We start from the raw sequence: 19,118 nt of genomic DNA on the forward strand, positions 1-19,118 counted from the left end.
GGTATGAGGTGGTACCTCAGAGTCCTTTTAATTTGCATTTCTCTACTCAGTAATGATTTAGAGCATTTTTTTCTTATGACTGTAAAATACTTTGATTTCTTCCTTTCAAAACTGCCTATTTATATTTTGACCATTTATCAGTTGGGGAATGGCTCTGATTTGTATAACTCACTCAGTTCCCTATATATTTGAGAAATGAGGCCTTTATCAGAGAAACTTGCTGTAAAAATTCCCCCCCCACACACACACACTTTCTAATTTTGGCTGCATTGGTTTTGTTTGTGCAGAGCCTTTATAATTTCCTGTAACCAAAGTTGTCCATTTTACTTCACATCATCCTTTCTATCTCTTGTTTGGTCATAAATTCTTCTCTTACCCATAGATCTGACAGGCAGAGTTTTCTTTGCTCCCTAATTTGCTTACGGTATCACCCTTGATGTTTAAATTATGCACCCGTTTTGATCTTGTGTTTGTTGGTAAATGGTTTGAGATGCTGGTCTGTACCTAGTTTCTGCCAAACTACTTTCCAGTTTTCCCAGCAGCTTTTGTCAGGTAGTGAGCTCTTATTCTAAACATTTGCCTCTTTGGGTTTGTCAAGCAGACGCTGGATGCCTAAAGTCATGTACTGCCGTGTCTTGTGTCTCTCGTGCATTCTTCTGATCCGTGGCCCTAGTTCTTAGCTAGTACAGATTGGATGATTATCGATTTATAATACAGCTGGAGATTTGATAGTAGTGGGCCACCTTCCTCACGTCTTTTTCATTGTTTCCCGTTACATTCTTGACCTTTTGTTCTTCCAAATGAACCAGTGCCTCTTTTAAAACCCTTGCCAGACATCACCTCTTTTTTGAAGTCCGTCCCATCAGGAGTCAGGAAGACTTGAGTTCAAATGTGACCTCAGACACTTACTAGCTTTATGATTCTGGGCAGTTCACTTGACCTCCGTCTGCCTCAATGCCTTCAGCTGGAGAATGAGGATAATCACAGCATCTTGCTCTTAAAGTTGTCGTGAGGATCATGAGACCATTTGTTAAAAAGCACTTGTCACGGGGGCAGCTAGGTGGCGCAGTGGATAAAACACTGGCTCTGGATTCAGGAGGACCTGAGTTCAAATCCAGCCTCAGACACTTGACACTAGCTGTGTGACGCTGGGTAAATCACTTAACTCTCATTGCCCCACAAAAAACAAAACCACAAAAAGCACTTGACACTTCATAAATGCTTATTCCCTTTATTTTCCCTTTCCCAGACCTTGTGGTTGTCACTGATGCACTTGTCTTGGTCTTCACCTCCCCCTCTGCTCCTTTCAGATTCCTTGTCCTGCCAGCCCCTCAGACTTCTCATTCCCGTGATTTCTGTCCTTAGCCTTTATCTCAGCTATACACAGAGCAGTCACACCATGGACCCTGCCTCATACTCCTTCCCTTGCTTAGTCCCAGCTAAGCTTCATTCGCCCCAGGTGTCAGAATCCTTAGCTACGTCTCTGTCTGGAATGAATCGGCTAGTTACCCCTTATCCTTAGGAGCAGATTTTTGGGGGGCATCTGGATTTTGAGGTGGAGCAGAACTTAGGGACCATCTAGTCAACTTTGCCCCCATCTTACAGGTGAGGAAATGGAAGGATCTAGCCCAGCCCCAACATTTCACAGGTGCGGGGCTGAGCTGAGGGTCGTGGGCCTTCAAGAGCCTTGGTCCCACTATCCCTAAAAGGAACTGGAAGGGAGAAGCAGGTACGTGGGAAGGAGCGCACCGCTCAGCTCTTCGGCGTCCTCTACTTTAGATTTGAGTGGGGAGCATCCTTTGTCTGGGGGGCTCTTGCAGGGACTGTCTTTGCCTTATAGTCAGTTCACATTTTTACCCCAGAAGGAACCTTGTTTGTTGTCCAAGTGCATTGCGGGGAGGGATGTGGGGGGTGCGCGCAGGTTCCGAGCTGTATTTAGTGGGTTTCTGAGGCATCGGAGCTGCAGGATGTGAGTAACAGGAAGTGACTGCATTTATCAGATCCCATCACACGCCCACTCTTAGCCACCTTCAGAAAATAGCAAACCAGAGGAGCTATATTTAGCAAAAATCATTCTGAACTCCTTAATCTCGTCCCCCGACTCTGTCCCTTGCTCCTGCCTTGGTCAGGGACGGCGCATGATAATGACCTCTTTTATTTTCTGGTGACCCCTCAAATTTACCAGACCTCCTCAGGGCACTGGCCAAGCTTTATCATCTCTTCTCGGCTCATTTCAGTTCTGAGAACCTTGGGAGCAGTCGCCGACTTCAGGGAGAGAGGTGGATGAGGGAGGGAGCCAGCAGGTAAGGAGGATTCTGGGGAGCATGCTGGATGAGAGCAGGTACTCAAAGCCCCCTGGGCAGCTTACGTGCCATCTGTGACAGCCAAAGATTCTTTTTTTTTTTTTGCAGGGCAATGGGGATTAAGTGACTTGCCCAGGGTCACACAGCTAGTAAGTGTCAAGTGTCTGAGACTGGATTTGAACTCAGGTACTCAGGAATCCAGGGCCAATGCTTTATCCACTGCGCCACCTAGCCGCCCCCAGCCAAAGATTCTTAAAGGAGGCCCCCGGGAGGGAGGATGGCTGTGGGCTTGGGACTTGGGTGAACAGCTCTAAGAAGCTGGCCCGGCATGGATTCTTCCGGGGTCAACGGCTGGCATGTTTCAAGCTTTCAGACTGTTTGTATATCTTCATCCAGCTGCTGAGAATTCCTATTTTTTCTTCACCAGGCAGACTCCAAACTGTCAGATCAGTTAAGATTACTGTGGTTTTCTTTGAAGAATTTCTGCTGTCTGAGCTTTGCCACTAGAGGAACCAATTTCCTGCTTCCTTCAAATGAATCATGTGTCACGTGTCTGAGATTCTGCCCCCTTGAGTCAGGAGTGTGGTCCAGGAGGGATCTTGCTCTTCATTGGGATTTCCATAAACAGACGTGTTTCTTCCCAGAGCGCTCCGGTCCCTGATTGACCCTGGACAAAATACTCTTTATTGCTGGGCCTCGGTTTCTAGCCCAAGAAGGGGATTGGACCAGCAGACTTCTCAGACTCCTTTTGGCCTTGATATTCCATGAGTCTGTAATCCTGGGACTTGGGAATCCTCACTCCCATGGGGGCAGATCTTTATTTTTGGCCTTATAGAATGCTCAGAAATTCCACAAGTCTTCAGTTGGCCCACTTGGGGCAAGCAGCATCCTTGTCATTGCTAACAAATTCGGGTCTGTCAGTCAAACAAGGAGCATGCTCTGAATTAACGACGACGACTTCGGACAAGGTCCTTACCTCCATTTTATGTCAGTTCACTAGACTGACCATAACGCCTACTTGCCCTGGGGGAACCGATTCCCAGTGACACGTCAGCACGTGGCTGTGCTCAGGGCAGGCTGCGCCCAAACAGGAAGGGTCAGTTTTACTTTCAAAAGCAAAGGGCTAGGGGGCAGCTAGGTGGTACAGTGGATAAAGCACCAGCTCTGGAATCAGAAGGACCAGAGTTCAAATCTAGCCTCAGACACTTGACACTTACTAACTGTGTGACCCTGGGCATGTCACTTAACCTTCACTGCCTTGCCAAAAAAAAAAAAGCAGAGGGCTTGAGGGGAGGGCAAAGCCACGTGCCCCTGTACCATCTTTCCTAGCGAGTCTCCCAAGCAGTTGGTGGTCAGCCAGCCCGGTAGGGCTTGTTTTGTTGTTGTTGTTGTTTTTGGCAGGGCAATGAGGGTTAAGTGACTTGCCCAGGGTCACACAGCTAGTTAAGTGTCAAGTGTCTGAGGCTGGATTTGAACTCAGGTCCTCCTGAATCCAAGACCAGTGCTTTATCTACTGCGCCACCTTGCTGCCCCTCAGTAGGGCTTGAATAATCAGGAGAGCCAGGAGCATCTTGGGAGAGTGGACAGGGTTCCCACCCCCAGCCTTCTCACTGTCAGGAAAGCTGTATTTGGGTGCTCGCTCTGCCATTAGCAGGCTGGCTGACCTACTGCTGGGCCTTCCTTTCTTGGGCCTCTGTAAAATGAGGGCCTTGGGCTACTTTTAAGTATGGAGGATTCTTAAATAGGCTCTGGTGGGCCCTGGGTCCCAAGGGCAGCCTGGGGAACCTTATGGAACTCTTCTCTGGATCAGTTTTTATAACTGAGGTTTTGTTCATTGTTGCTCAGTCATGTCCAGCTCTTTGTGACCCACTTTGAGATTTTCTTGACAGATACTAGAGTGGTTTGCCATTTCCCTCTCCAGCTCATTTTACAGATGAAGAAACTGAGGGCAAACATTGACTTGCCCAGCTGCACAGGGCCAGTGTCTGAGGCCAGATTTGAATTCAGGTCCTCCTGACTCCAGGCCTAGCACTCTATCCACTCTGCCACATTAGCTGCCTTTTATACCTGGAGAAAATGCTAAATTTCAGTTAGAGACTGGGAAAAATAAAGAGGTGGGTTTTTTCCCCTATCCAAGTTCCTGGGGCGCTTGAAGTTTTTCCATGGATACCAGACTAAGAACTTTGGACTAGAGGTCCTTGGGAGTCCTTCCTGATCCTCTGCAGAGAAATGCGCCCGCTTTCACATCCTTGTTACAAAGCCCCCCCTTGCTCACCCTGCCTCCCGGGGTGTCCGTCTACAGCTGAACGTGCATGCTCTCCCTTATAGCCCTCCGACAGTGTGTTGATGTGGCCACTCAGAGCATTTATTGGGAACCCCCTGTGTGTGCAGAGCACTGTGGAGCTTACCATCAAGTAGGGGAAATGAGGCAGACACAGCAATAACAAATGCCTGGTAACACACAATAGATTCATCAGAGGGATAAAAAACAAAAACAGTCGGCTTTGTAAACTAACCTGAGAGTCTTGGTGGTTATTCCTTTCCTATTCCCAGAATCTCCTAAAAGAAGATCCCTGTCTGGCATCCAGCCTAGGGCCAGGACTCTCTTCTTGGCTCTTCCTCTGGATCTTTATCAGCCCTTTCCCCTTTATTTTTATTTATTTTTTATTTATTAAATATTTTTAGTGAGGCAATTGGGGTTAAGTGACTTGCCCAGGGTCACACAGCTAGTGTTAAGTGTCTGAGGCCGGATTTGAACTCAAGTACTCCTGACTCCAGGGCCAGTGTTCTATCCACTGCGCCACCTAGCTGCCCCCTTTCCCCTTTATTTTAAAATTATTATTACTTTTACTACATATATCTCATAAATTTTCTCTTTTAAAAATAATATTTTAATTTCCCCAGTTATATGTAAAAACAATTAACGTTTTTTTTTAAATTTTGAGTTCCAGATTTTCTTCCTCACTTCCATACCTGTTCCTTTCCTGAGATGATAAGCAATGTGATATAGGTTATATATATTTAATCATGGAAAACATATTACCATGTTAGTCATGTTGTGAAAGAAGACACAGACCCAAAGGAAAATAAAAACACACAAAAAATACAAAAAGTGAAAATGATATGCCTTGATCTGCATTCAGACTCCATCTGTTCTTTCTCTGGAGGTGGAGAGCATTTTTCATCTTGCGTCCTTTTGGAATTGTCTTGCATCTTTGTATTGCTGAGTATAATTAAGTCATTCACACTTGATTCATTGCATAGTATTGCTGTTACTGTGTACACTGTTCTATTGGTTCTGATTATTTCACTTTGTATCAGTTCATACAAGTTTTCCCAATTTTTCTGAAATCAGCCTGCTTATCATTTCTTATAGCACAATATTCCATTATAATCATATACCACAACTTGTTCCACCATCCCCCAGTTGATGGGCAAACCCATAATTTCCATTATTTTGCCACTACAAAAAGAGCTGCTTACAAATATTTTTGTATGAATAGGTTCCCCACACACACACACCTTTTTTTAAAAATCTCTTTGAGTTACGGACCTAGAAGTGGTATTGCTGGATCAAAGAGTATGTACAATTCAAAAATAAAGCCCTTTGGGCATAGTTCCAAATTGCTCTCCAGAATGGTTGGATCAGTTCACAATTCTAACAATAATGCATTCGTGTTCCAATTTTCCCACATCCCCTCTGATGTTTATTATTTCCCTTTTCTGTCATATTAGCCAATTTGATAGGTGCAAGATGGTACTTCAGAATTGTTTTAATTTTTATTTCTCTAATCAGGAGTGATTTAGAGCATTTTTTCATATGACTATAGATAGCTTTGATTTTTTTTTCATCTGAAAATTGCCTGTTCATATCTTTTGACCATTTATGAATTGGGGAATGACTTGCATTTGTATAAATTTGACTCAGTTCTTTATCTATTTGAGAAATGAGGCCTTTATCAGAGAAATTTGCTGTTAAAAATTATTCCCCAGCTTTCTCCTTTCCTTCTAATCTCAGTTGCATTGGTTTTGTTTGTACAAAACCTCTTTAATATAATAGAAAGTATCCATTTTATATCATAATGTTCTCTATCTCCCGGTCCCCTTCCTTCCTACTTCCCTATAGGGTAAGATATATTCTATACCCAACGGAATGTCTATGTCATTCCCTCTTTGAGCCAAATTCAACGAGAATAAGGTTCAAGTGATACTCATACCGCTCCCATCTTTACCTCCACTGTAATAAGTCTTTCACATCCTTCATGTGAAATAATTTACCCCGTTCTACTTCTCCCTTCCCTCTTCTCTCAGTGTAATCCTCTTTCTCACCCCTTAATGTTTTTATATCATCTTATTAAAGTCAATTTATACCCAGGCTCTCTATCTGTGTATATACCTTCTAACTGCCCTAATTGTGATACAGTTCTTAAAGAGTTACAAGTATCATCTTCCCATGTAGGGATGTAAACAGTTTAACTTTATTGAATAACTTGTGTCTTCTCTTTCCTGTTTCCTTTTTTATGCTTCTCTTGAGTCTTGTATTTGATGTTATTCTTCCGTGTGTGTGTGTATGTGTGTGTGTGGCAATTAGGGTTAAGTGACTTGCCCAGGGTCACACAGCTAGTAAGTGAAGTGTTAAGTGGTTAAGTGTCTGAGGCCAGATTTGAGCTCAGGTCCTCCTGACTCCAGGGCCAGTGCTCTACCCACTGCACCAACTAGTTGCCCCAAATCTTAAGGCTGGAACCATCTCATCCAAGGCTGCTGCTGCTGCTGCTTCTTTTTTTTTTTTTTGGTGGGCTCTTCTAGGAGTTCTTTTGGGACCTGAGATAGGTTCCTATGTTTCTTTGCATGTGGATGCTTTGACGTTTTTGTCCCTTTCTGAGCTGGTGTTTTGGTCTTTTCTGTTGCCATAGTAACTTTCTATGGTCAGGGGTTTTGTTTTGTTTTGTTTTGTTGTTTGTTCACTTTCCAACCTATTTCATGACTTTTAAAGTTGAGCTTTTTTCCCAGAGTACAAGGGGCACTGTCTCAGGCTTCTTGCTCCAGGCACCAGGGGTCTGACCACTGGCCTGCTGCACCAGAGCCGTGGGGCCTCTTGCTGGCTTGCCCAGATACCTCCTGGGCTAGGCTGAGCTTCCTTTTTGCCTGAGTAAGACAGTGTTTTCCTGAAATCTTTCTTTTTTCTTTTTTTTTTTTTGTGGGGCAATGGGGGTTAAGTGACTTGCCCAGGGTCACACAGCTAGTGAGTGTTAAGTGTTTGAGGCCAGATTTGAACTCGGGTCCTCCTGAATCCAGGGCTGGTGCACTATCCACTGTGCCACCTAGCTGCCCCTTGAAGTCTTTCTAAGTTGCCTTGGGCTAGAAATTGTATCACCCCATCCTTTTGTGGGTTCTGCTACTCCAGAATTTATTTTGAGGTGTTATTTAAAGTTGTTTGCAGGGGAATTTGGGAAAACTCAGGCAAATTCCTGCCTTTTCTCTGCCATCTTGGCTTCTCCTCTCCCCTTTTCCCTTTCTTAACTTCCTGCACCTACTTGACCTCCTCTGCACTGTTTCTCAGGCTTCAGACTTGCTCAGATGCCTCCTTTTCTTCCCCCATCCCTCAGGGGCTGGCTCCCACTGTTTCTGGCCTGTTATAAGATTAGCTTTCCCCCAGAATACAGCTCAGAAGGGCTTGATGTTGTCATTGGGGAGGTGGGGATTCCTTCTGGAGAGCAGACCAATCTGAGACCTTGTTGCTACTTGGGTACAGTATCTGTTAGTTATCATCTTCTGTGTAGAAAATGTGTGCTGAGTGCTGGACACCCAGACAGAACTCCCATGATGCCTACTAGTGAGGGGCTAAAAACACTGATACAGATAACTGGAGCTTCGTGGCTTAAAATGTTCTTTCTTTCAAGAACAATCCTATGAATCGAATGGAGCATTTTCCCAATTTTATAGGTGAGAGGAGGAGGTTCACATGGCCAGGACAGATACCAGAACCTGGCCCTGCACCCCGGGTTTTCTCTCCTGGCTCTTGGGGACCTTCTCTCATCTGTGTTCTGCTGCCCATCTGTCTGGGGAGCAGTCAGCTATATAGGACACACATCCCATCCACCGTGACCTGCCGCAGGGCGAGAGTTTCCCCCTGAGGGTGGGAAAGCCTTCTGCTGTGGACATCACAGGCCCCTCCTTGCAGGCAGCTCACCTTGACATTGTTTGGCACTCCCCCTCTGCGGGCAGAGGGCCTCTGACGTGCTCCGGCTCACTGGAAGGAGAAGCTCTCGTCCGGAGCAGGTTCCTGGCTTCTGAGTAGAGGTGGCCTCAACTAGGGTCAGCAGGAGATCATGGCATCCTGGGGTTAGGGCTGGTAGGGACCTGAACCCACACCTGGTGGGAGAGCTTTTGTTTCCCTGGGCGGGGTTGGGGAGGGCGTGGCCAGATCCCTGTGTGAACAAGGTAACTGTCAGAACTGTGAGGGCAAGGCAAAGGAAGCTGTCGGCTGTCATGGGAAGCCTTGGAGGAGCAGCCCCGGTAGGCAGGCCAAAGCCCCTCCCAAAGAGAAAGCCAGCAGGAGGGCTAGAGTCCTCAAAGAGCTGGGCCCCGAGTCAGGAAGACCTGAGTTCAAATGCAGTCTCAGGCACTTAGTGATTATGTGACCCTGGGAGAGTCACCTAACCTGTTTGCCTCAGTTTCCTCAGCTATGAAATGAGGATAATAAGATCCCCGACCTCCAAGGGTTGTTGTAAGGATCAAACAAGATCATATTTGTAAAGTGCTCAGCATCGTGCCTAGCGTGTAGTAGGTGCTCTATAAATGCTTATTCTGGGGAAGCTAGGTGGCACAGTGGATAAAACACCAGCCCTGGATTCAGGAGTACCTGAGTTCAAATCCCGCTCCAGACACTTGACACTTACTAGCTGTGTGACCCTGGGCAAGTCACTTAACCCTCATTGCCCTGGGAAAAAAAAAATAAAGCTAAACAAAGGACTTTAGGGGCAGCTAGGTGATGCAGTGGATAGAGCACTGGCCATGGAGTCAGGAGGACTTGAGTTCAAATCCAGCCTCAGACACTTAATATTTACTAGCTGTGTGACCCTAGGCAAGTGACTTAACCCCAATTGCCTCACCCCCCCCAAAAAAAATAAATAAAATATAAATGCTTATTCCCTTTCCTTCCCACTTACATTTATACAGATTGGAGACAGAAGATGTCATAGTAGAGAAAGCAGGGCAAATGGTGTCCTTTCTGCCACCTGAGATCCAGAAGGGAGGTGGGTAGGAATGATAGGAGCCAGGCCTGTCAAGGTACCAGGACCAGAATCCATACTTGGTGAAGCCAGGGCACTGACTGATTCTCAGACCCCCAACATGGTTGTGGGGGCAAAGGTCAAGTGGTCTTTGACCAGCCGGGCCATCTGCTATGTGCCAAGAGCCCAGGTTCTCAGCTTGAGACAAGGTGTGGGAGAAAGGTTTGTGGTCAAGACCACTGGGGGGACGTCAAAACCAACTGCCTTATGGAGATTGGTGTTAACTTGACATTGATGCTGCCTAGGTGTGTGTGTGTGTGTGTGTGTGTGTCTCTGTGTGTGTGCGCACGCGCATGTGTGTTTCTCTGTGTGTTTCTCTGTGTGTCTGTGTGTTTGGGGTGGGTACGGACCCATAGCTGTGTGAAGGCGAATCCCTTCACCTGTCTCAGTCTGTCTTTTTAGCTTTGCCCCCACCTCCCAGAGTTGTAAGATCAAATGAGTTGACGTGGGTGAAGCACTTGGTAAGGCCAGTTGTTACTGTGGTGGTTGTGGTCTTGGTCGTTTCTCTTCTCAGAAATAAGATCCTCAGGAATAGGAATTGTTCCATGGATTGTACGCTAAGAGCCTAGCACAGTGCTGACACCCAGCAGACTTGGTAAATGTTGGCTTGTTGGAGAGGTTTGGGTACAGGAAGGAAAGTGCTTTTCACCAGGGGGACAGGCTGCTGCTTGACCGGCCTCCTGGCCCTGGCTCTGCTAGGCTGGCCGGTCTGTGAGCACGCTGTAATAAAGGCCTGTAGAAGAATATGTTACCATATAGAGAATAGAAAAAAACACGCAATAAAGGTCTGGAGAGAGCACAGTCGAGCAGAACAGATTCATGCATTGGTGTCGTTTTGAGCTACAAGCCCTCGGGGCAGTTTCTGTGGCCTCTGGCTGGAAGGTGGAGCCCAGGGGGCAGTGGGTGGTGAAGAAGTAGAGTCCGTGAGCACAGAAAGGTCTTTCTAGGAGCCAAGACGGGAAGCAGAGCCAGGAGGAGGTAGTGACATTAATGAGTGAAGGGAGGCCCAGGGAGGCCAGAGGAAGAGCCAAAGGATCCATAAGGATGAGCCCATCTCGAGTCACTTTGCAGGTTGTGGCTGAGCACAGAAAGGAGGGAGCTGCCTGTCACTTGGGGAATGCTCTGTGGTTCCGGTGCCATGAGAAATGAAGGGAGAAGCATCAGGAGCAGGACCTGTACTGTGTGAGCGATCCCCAGTCATAGCAGCGTGCTAAAGAAAAGGGCCTCGGCTGGGACTAGAGGGAGGGAGGGAGAGACAGAGAGGGAGAAAGAGAGGGAGAGTAGGAGAGTGGGGAGAGAGAGGAGGGAGGGAAGGGGGGGGAGAGAGAGGAGTGAGGGAAGGGGGGGGGAGGGAGAAGGGAGAGTAGGAGAGTGGGGAGAGAGAGGAGGGAGGGAAGGGGGGGAGGGAGAGAGAGGAGGGAGGGAGGGGGGAGAGAGAGGAGGGAGGGAAGGGGGGGAGAGAGGAGGGAGGGAAGGGGGGAGGGAGAGACAGAGAGGGAGAAAGAGAGGGAGAGTAGGAGAGTGGGGAGAGAGAGGAGGGAGGGAAGGGGGGGAGGGAGAGGAGGGAGAGTAGGAGAGTGGGGAGAGAGAGGAGGGAGGGAGGGGGGGGAGAGAGGAGGGAGGGAGGGGGGGGGAGGGAGGAGGGAGCAGGCCGGCAGGGAGGCTCGGTGGAGCCTCCGGGCAGAACGAGACGTACGGTTCTGGACGCGGCTAATGCAGAGTTGGTTTTATGTGACTCTTTATTTGTTACAAGAGCTGTAGTGGTTTCTTTTGTGTGTGGGAGGTGGGAATGTTGAAGGGCAGGGGTACTGTTGATCGTGAGGGCAGATGGGCATCAGTAGACAGTGGGCGGGAGCTGTTGTTCAGTCATGTCCGACTCTGTGACCCCATTTGGGGTTTTCTTGGCACAGATGCTGGAGGGGTTGTTGGCCAGTTCCTTCTCCAGCCCATTTTATGGATGAGACAACTGAGGCAGACAGAGCGAAGTGACTTGCCCAGGCCCTGCGGGGCGGCACTCTATTCCCTGTGCCACCGGCTGTCCCCAGAGTCAGGAAGACCTGACTCCAGACCTGACCTCAGAGAACACTTGGTGGCTGTGTGACCCCTCAGCTTCATCCTCTGTAAAATGGGGGTGATGGTGGCACCGTGGTCGTTGTGAGGCTACACATCTGATAATAGGCCCTTTGCAGGCCTCTCTAAGTGCCGTATAAGCACCAGATGCTGTGGTTGTTTGTTGTCATTGTCCTTCCGACGGCCACTGGGGCCCTGAGAGCCGCAGAAGGGAGTCCGGACTCGCAGGACGGCTTTGAAAGCCCCTGCTCCGTGTCTTGTTTGCGACTTGGCACATCATCCTTCCTTGGTTTGGGGGCAGGGTGTTAAGCTCAGGGGAACAATAAAGTTAAAATAAGAATGAAGAGATGAAAGGCATTTTTGACCTGCTGTGCACCAAGCACTGTGTTCAGAGCTTGGCACAGGCAGGGAAGTGGCGTCCTGCGGGCAGCTGGCCCCCGGAGCCGTCCATTGGCACACTCTTTGGGGGACGGCAGGCCAAGGGCATTCCAGTTCTTAGAGCCCAGAGGGAGGGTCGTGTATGCAGTCCCATCAGGCGTGGTCTCTGGTGCTGTCTGGTTTGAAGGGTACACCAGGTGCTGGGTGGGGGATGGATCATGGAAGGAGCCCTGCTGTGGATCTGGGGCGGCTGCTTCCTACCTCAGTAACCACATCGGTCCTCAGCTGCCTCAGCTGCCTCACCTGTGAAATCAGGCGTTGTTATGGAGGGCAAGGGCTGAGATGGAGGGCTTAGCCTCTGGTGGCATGGGGGCTGAGGTGGGTCAGGCTCTGAGGCTGCAGAATTCTCACCCGGGTCTCTCTGAGCTTTCCCCTTCACAGGCCTCTGAACTGTGACTTCCTGAAAGGGCGTTGGCTCATCAGTCTTGGTTTTCTGTTTTAATGTTGCTCTGGCCCCAAAACAGGCCCAGGTTCGGTGTTGGGGTAACTTACAGAAGATTGGAGAGACTCCTCATTTCACTAGTCAGTGCCCGCTCGGGATCTTGTTTCTGGGCCTGCCTCTCCCTGCACGTCTGAGACTTCGTTCTGGAGAATTCCAGGGACGGCTGGACAGGCCGGTTTGTGGTTCTGTTAGTGAGAGGAGGGCGGATGTGAGGAAATTCGGCCATAGTGGTGAGCCTCCTCCTCAATTGCTGGTGCGTCTGGTAGGAGGAGGGTACTGCCCATGAGGTTCCTTGCAGGGCTTCAGTCATTCCGAGATGGGTCCTGTTAGGGTCAAGTGTCCTGTGATTGGTCAGTCAGACATTCTGAAGCTCTGCATTTTATACCTAGTGCTGTGCTAGGCTGGAGATACAAAGACTGAGCAGAGATCAATTGTACATGCTTAAAATAATAATAATACCACCAATCGCTATAGCATTGATCTCCTTTGATCCTCACAACAACCTCTAAGGTACAGGGCTATTATTATCCCCATTTTACAGATGAGGAAACCAAAGCTGACCGATGAAGTGACTTGCCCAGGGTCACACAGCTAATAGGTGTCTGATACAGGATTTGAACTCAGGCCTTCCTGACTCCCATGTCCAGCTCTATAGCCACTGAGCAGCCACATGCAAAGTAAACACAGAAGGGTAGAGGGGGTGGGCTCCAAGGTCTGGGGTATCCAGGAAGGGCTTCTTGAAGAAGGTAGCCCATGAGATGAGCCTCTAAGGGCTTGACAGGTAAGTTTCAGCAGGTGTGGAGGTGAGGATGGAAGGCAATCAGGGGTTGGGAAATGACCCACTTTGGCTGGAATGTAGATCTGGGGGACAGGGTGGAGAGAGGAAGAGGAAGAATAACGTGAAATCAATCTGGAAAAGGACACCTACGGGACAGTGGGGCCAAGCAGAGGAGTTCCTGCCGGAGCCACCAAAAGTGGTTCTCCTCTGTTGTTACATCATCCACGTTTTCCAATGAATCTTTCCTCCCCGTGCCCTCCTGAAGTCATTCCTCATAAGAAACAACTTCTAAAAAGAGGAAGGAAAAAACACTTAGCCAAACTAACCAACACACTGAGGAAGCTCCCACGCCTCTCTGTAAGGTGGCAGGGCTGGGCAGGGTAGTTAGAAGGGGACATGTCCTCATGCGTCTTTGGGGCCAAGCTTGAGAGCTATCACTTTGTAGCATCTGGTTTCTGTCCTTTTGTTATTCTTTCCGTTTGTATTGATTCACTTGTATGAATTGTTTTCCTTCACCAGCTTCATTTTGCATCAGTTCATGTAAGTCTTACTATGATTCTCCATGTTTATTGTTTTCATCATTCTTTACAACACTTTAATAGTCAATTAGTATGCAGTCATTAAACACCTACTATGTGCCAGGCACTGTGCTACCATCCTTTCCCTCAAAGAGTCCACAGTCTAACAGGAGAGACAAGAAGCAAACAAACCTGTACAGAGCAAGCTGTATACCAGATAGATAGTGGACGATAATTCAGGAGGGGAAGGCGTTCTTGGACTTCAGAGAGGGCTGGGAGATGAGGAAAGCCAGAGCACAGAGCTGAAGGGGGAGAGCCTCCTGGGCATGGGGGCAACCAGAGAAGATGCCCAGGCCCAGATGACAGAGAGGAGCCAGAAGGCTGGTGTCACGGGGTTGACCAGGGGGGGCATCACAGTCATGCACCCCAGTTTATTTGGCCATTCTCCCCAGTCGATGGAAGTCACCTTTGTTTCCGGGGCTTATTTCCTACAAATATTGAAGTGTCCCTGGAACCTTTCTTTTCGTCACTTCTGCAGCCACTGAGCAGGGAGCTGGCCCTGTGCCTAGGAATATCTCTGTGGTGGATCCATGGATGGGAGAGTGGAGGGTGTACATGAAAGGAGATGAATTAGGTGAGAGGTGAGGGTGGGATTGGACATGTGGCAGGGCAGACAGAGGAGTCAAGGTAACTCCTAGCTTGCAAACCTGTGTAACTAAAAGGATGGTTTCCTTAGTAGAAATAGAAGAATATTAGGGAGACGGCTGGTGTGGAGGAAAGATGAAGAAAGGTTATGTAGTAATAGCAGCGTTGCAAAGTAAAACAACTCCCAGAGACTTAAGGACACCGATCGATGTAGCGTTGTGATTCAGTTGTTTCAGTTATATCTGACTCTTCGTGACGCTGTTTGGGTTGGTGGGGTTTTTGCGGGGGGGTAAGGATACTGGAGTGGCTTTGCTATTTCCTACTCCAGTTCATTTTACAGATGAGGAAACTGAGACAAACAGGGTGAAGTGATCTGTCCAGGGTCACAAAACTAGTAAGTATCTGAGGTCAAATTTGAACTCAGGTCTTCCTGATCTCAGGGCTGGCACTCTGTCTACTGCCCCACCTACGTGTCCTGATTAATGCAGTAACTATCCATGATTCCTGAGGATTGAAGATGAAACCACCTTCCTTCTGCCTAACAGATAGATGGTACATTACTAATGTAGAATGAGACATGTGTTTTTGTTTTCTTTTTTTTTTTTTTTCAGGGCAATGGGGGTCAAGTGACTTGCCCAGGGTCACACAGCTAGTTAAGTGTCAAGTGTCTGAGGCCGGATTTGAACTCAGGTCCTCCTGAATCCAGGGCCGGTGCTTTATCCACTGCGCCACCTAGCCGCCCCTTTGTTTTCTTTTTTAACATTCATTTTCTCTCCTCCCTCCAGTCCCTTCCCTACCCATTGAGAAAGCAAACAGCGGGATATCAATTATACATATGAAACTGTGTAAAACATATTTTCTTATTAACCATGTTGCCAAAAAAGGGGGAAAAATATACTTCAATCTGTACTCAGAGTTCATCAATTCTCTCTCTGAAGGTGAATAGCATTTTTCATCACGAACCCTTTGGAATTGTTGGGGATCGTTGTACTGATCAGAGTGGCTAAGTCTCAGTTCATTATTGTTCCAATATTGCTGTTACTGTGTAAAATGTTTTCCTGGTTCTGCTCACTTTGCTTTACATCAGTTCATATAAGTCTTGCCAGGTTTTTTTGGAACTCGCCCCCCTAAGTCATTTCTTACAGCATAATATAGTATTCCATCACAGTCACTTACCACAACTTGTTTAACTGTTCCCCAGATGATAGGTATCCCCTGTTTCCAATTCTTTGCCACCACAAAAAGAGCTGCTATAAATATTTTTTTTACATATAGGTCCTTTCTCTTTTTCTTTGATCTCTTTGGGATACAGACCTAGTAGTGATATTGTTGGGTCAAAGGGTATGCACAGTTTTATAAGCCTTTGGGCATAGTTCCAGATTATTCTTCAAAATGTTTGGACCAGATCAGAACTCCGCCAATAGTGCGTTAGTGTCCCGATTTTCCCACATCCCCTCCAGATTTTGTCATATTAACCTATTCTGATAAGTGTTAGGGGTACTTCAGAGCTGTTTGCATTTCTCTAATTATTAGTGATTTAGAGCATTTGTTCATGTTACTATTAATAGCTTTAATTTCTTCTAAAAAGTGCCCAGTCCTATCCTTTGTCCAGTTATCAATTGGGGACTGGTTTTTATTTCCATAAATTTGACTCAGTTTCCTATATATTTGAGAAATGAAGCCTTTATCAGAGAAACTTGCTGTAAAATGCACACACACCTATTTCTTGCTTTTCTTCTGACTTAAGCAACATTGGTTTTCTTTGTGCACAGCCTTTTTAATTTCATGTAACCCAAATTACCCATTTTCCATCTCATGATCCTCTGTATGTCTTACTTGGTCATAAACTCTTCCTTTATCCATGTATCTGATGGGTAATTTTTCCCTATACTTCCCCAGTCTGGTGTGTGATGTCAGTTTGTGCCTAGTTTCTGCCAATCTACTTTCCAGTTTTCCCAACAGTTTTTGTCACATAGTGTTCTTGCCTCTAAAGCTTGGCTCTTTGGGTTTATCAAACATTAAACTACTCTGGCCATTTATCTCTATGTATTGTGTACCCAATCTCTTTCACTAATCAGACCACTCTTTCTCAGCCCTACCAGTTTTCATGATTACCACTTACTTTGTGGTATAGTTGGACATCTGCTATTGCTCTTGACCTTTTGTTCTTCAAATGAATTTTTAAATTATTTTTTCTAGCTCTATAAAATAATTCTATGATAGTTTGGTTGGTATGACAGTGGATAAGGAAATTAGATAGAATTATCATTTCTATTCTATTGGCTCAGCCTACCCTTGAGCAATTGATATTTCTCCAGTTGTTTAAATCTATATATCTGTGAAAAGTGTTTTATTGTGTTCATATAGTTCTTAGGGTTGTCTTGGCAGGTAGACTCCCAAATATTTTATATTGTCTGCAAGTATTTTAAATGGAATTTCTCTTTCTATGTTTTCCTGCTGGGTTTTGTTGGTAATGTATAGAAATGCGGATGATTTATGTGGGTTCATTTTGTATCCTGCAACTTTGCTAAAGTTGTTAATTGTTTCAACTAGTTTTTTAGTTGATTCTCTAAGTATACCATCATATCATCTGCAAAAAGTAGTAAGAAAAAGTAATGGCTTTATTTCCTTATGGTCTATTCTAATTCCTTCAATTTATTTTTCTTCTCTTATTGCTATAGCTAACATTTCTAATACAGTATTGAATAATAATAGTAATAATGGACATCCTTTCCTCACTCCTCATCATATTGGGAATGCTTCAAGTTTATCCCCATTACAGACAGTGGTCACTCTTAGTTTTAGATTGATACTACTTATGTATTCAATTATACTTAATAGTTTTCCTAATATTGAACCAACGCTGCATTCCTGGTATAAATCCCACCTGGCCATAGTGTGTGATCTTTGTGACATATTGCTATAGTCATTTTGCTAGTATTTTATTTTTGCATCAGTATTCATTAGGGAAATTGGTTTGTGATTTTCTCAGTTTTTGCTCTCCCTACTTTAGGTATCAAAATTATATTTGTGTCATGGAAGTTCAGTAGGACTCCTTCTGTACCTATTTTTTCAAATAGTTTATGTAGTATTGGAATTACTTGTTTAAATGTTTGGTCTTACTGTTGGTGGAGTTGTGGAAAGATCCAACTATTCTGGAAAGCAATTTGGAACTATGCCCAAAGGGCTATAGAACTGTGCATACCCTTTGATCCAGCAATACCACTCCTAGGTTTATATCCCAAAGACATTCCCAAAAAGAGAAAAAGACTTTAATTGTAGAAAAATATTTATAGCAGCTCTTTTTGTGGTGGCTAAGAATTGGAAATCAAAGGAATGCCCATCCATTGGGGAAGGGCTAAACAAGCTGTGGTGTATGATGGTAATGGAATATTATTGTGGTATTTGATTGTGATAGAATATTATTGTGCTATAAGAAATGACAAGCAGGATGATTTCAGAAAGTCCTGGAAAGACTTGTATGAACTGTTGTATAGTGAAGTGAGCAGAACCAAAAGAACATGGTGCACAGAGACAGCGACATTGTTTGATGAAGAACTGTGAATGACTTAACTATTCTCAACAATACAATGCTCCAAGACAATCCCAAAGGCCTATACTATCCACCTCCAAAGAAAGAACTGATATTGATGGAACACAGACGGAAGCAGGCGATTTGTCACTTTCTTTCATTTTTTTCTTTTATTCAAGTTTTCTTGTACAAAATGACTAATGTGGTCATGTTTTACATAATCGTATATGTATAACCCATATCTTACTTCCTCAGGGAGAGGGGAAAGGAGGGAGGAAAGGAGGGATAAAAAATGGAACCTAGAACTTTTTGAAAAATTAAAAAAATAAATGTCTGGTATTGGGGATTTTTTTTCCTTAGGAAGCTCATTTATGCCTTGCGCAATTTCTTTTTCAAAGATGGGGTTATTTGAGTGTTTTATTTCTTCTGTTAATCTGGGCAATTTACATTTTTGTAAATATTCATCCATTTTACTTAGATTGTCAGTTTTGTTGGCATATAATTGGGCAAGATTGTTCCTAATAATTACTTTGATTTCATCTCATTGTTCGTGCATTTATCCTTTTTATTTTTGATGCTAGTGATTTGGTTTTTTGTTTTGTTTTTGTTTTTTTTTTTTCAAATCAAATTAACCAATGGTTTATCCATTTTATTGTTGTTTTTATAAAACAGCCTCCTAGCTTTATCTAGTGGTTCAATGATTTTTTTTTACTTTTAATTGTATTCATCTCTTTTTTTGATTTTCTGTATTTCTATTTTGATATTTAATTGGGGGTTTTTCATTTGTTCTTTTCTAGATTTTGGGGTTTTTTTTAGTTGCATGTATAATCCACTGATCTGTTCTTCCTCTTTTTTATTGATGTAAACATTTAGAGATAGAAATGTTCCCATAAGTATTGCTTTGGCTACAGCCCACAAATTTTGGTATGTTGTCTCAGTGTTGTCATTATCTTTAATGAAATTGTTTCTTTCTCTCTTTTTGTTTTTTGTTCTTTGATTCACTCATTCTTTTTTTTTTTTTTTTTGCGGGGCAAAGGGGGTTAAGTGACTTGCCCAGGGTCACGCAGCTAATAAGTGTCAAGTGTCTGAGGCCAGATTTG

At 45.3% G+C, this 19,118-nt stretch overlaps 1 protein-coding gene across 4 annotated transcripts in view; it reads left to right on the forward strand.

Moving 5' to 3' along the window:
- Window positions 1-19,118, forward strand: part of DGKD (diacylglycerol kinase delta) — a 114,143-nt gene that overhangs the window by 39,636 nt on the left and 55,389 nt on the right. Inside the window, exon 1 of one of the 4 annotated variants that reach the window (XM_044002482.1) lies at window positions 2,089-2,303. The exons of the other annotated variants lie outside the window; for them this stretch is intronic. The gene's annotated coding sequence lies outside the window, so the exon portion shown is untranslated. Of the gene's footprint in view, window positions 1-2,088; window positions 2,304-19,118 lie in introns of those variants that run through there. 4 annotated transcript variants of the gene reach the window in all.

The sequence above is a fragment of the Dromiciops gliroides genome, chromosome 4 (assembly GCF_019393635.1).
Source record: "Dromiciops gliroides isolate mDroGli1 chromosome 4, mDroGli1.pri, whole genome shotgun sequence".
NCBI classification, from domain to species: domain Eukaryota; kingdom Metazoa; phylum Chordata; class Mammalia; order Microbiotheria; family Microbiotheriidae; genus Dromiciops; species Dromiciops gliroides.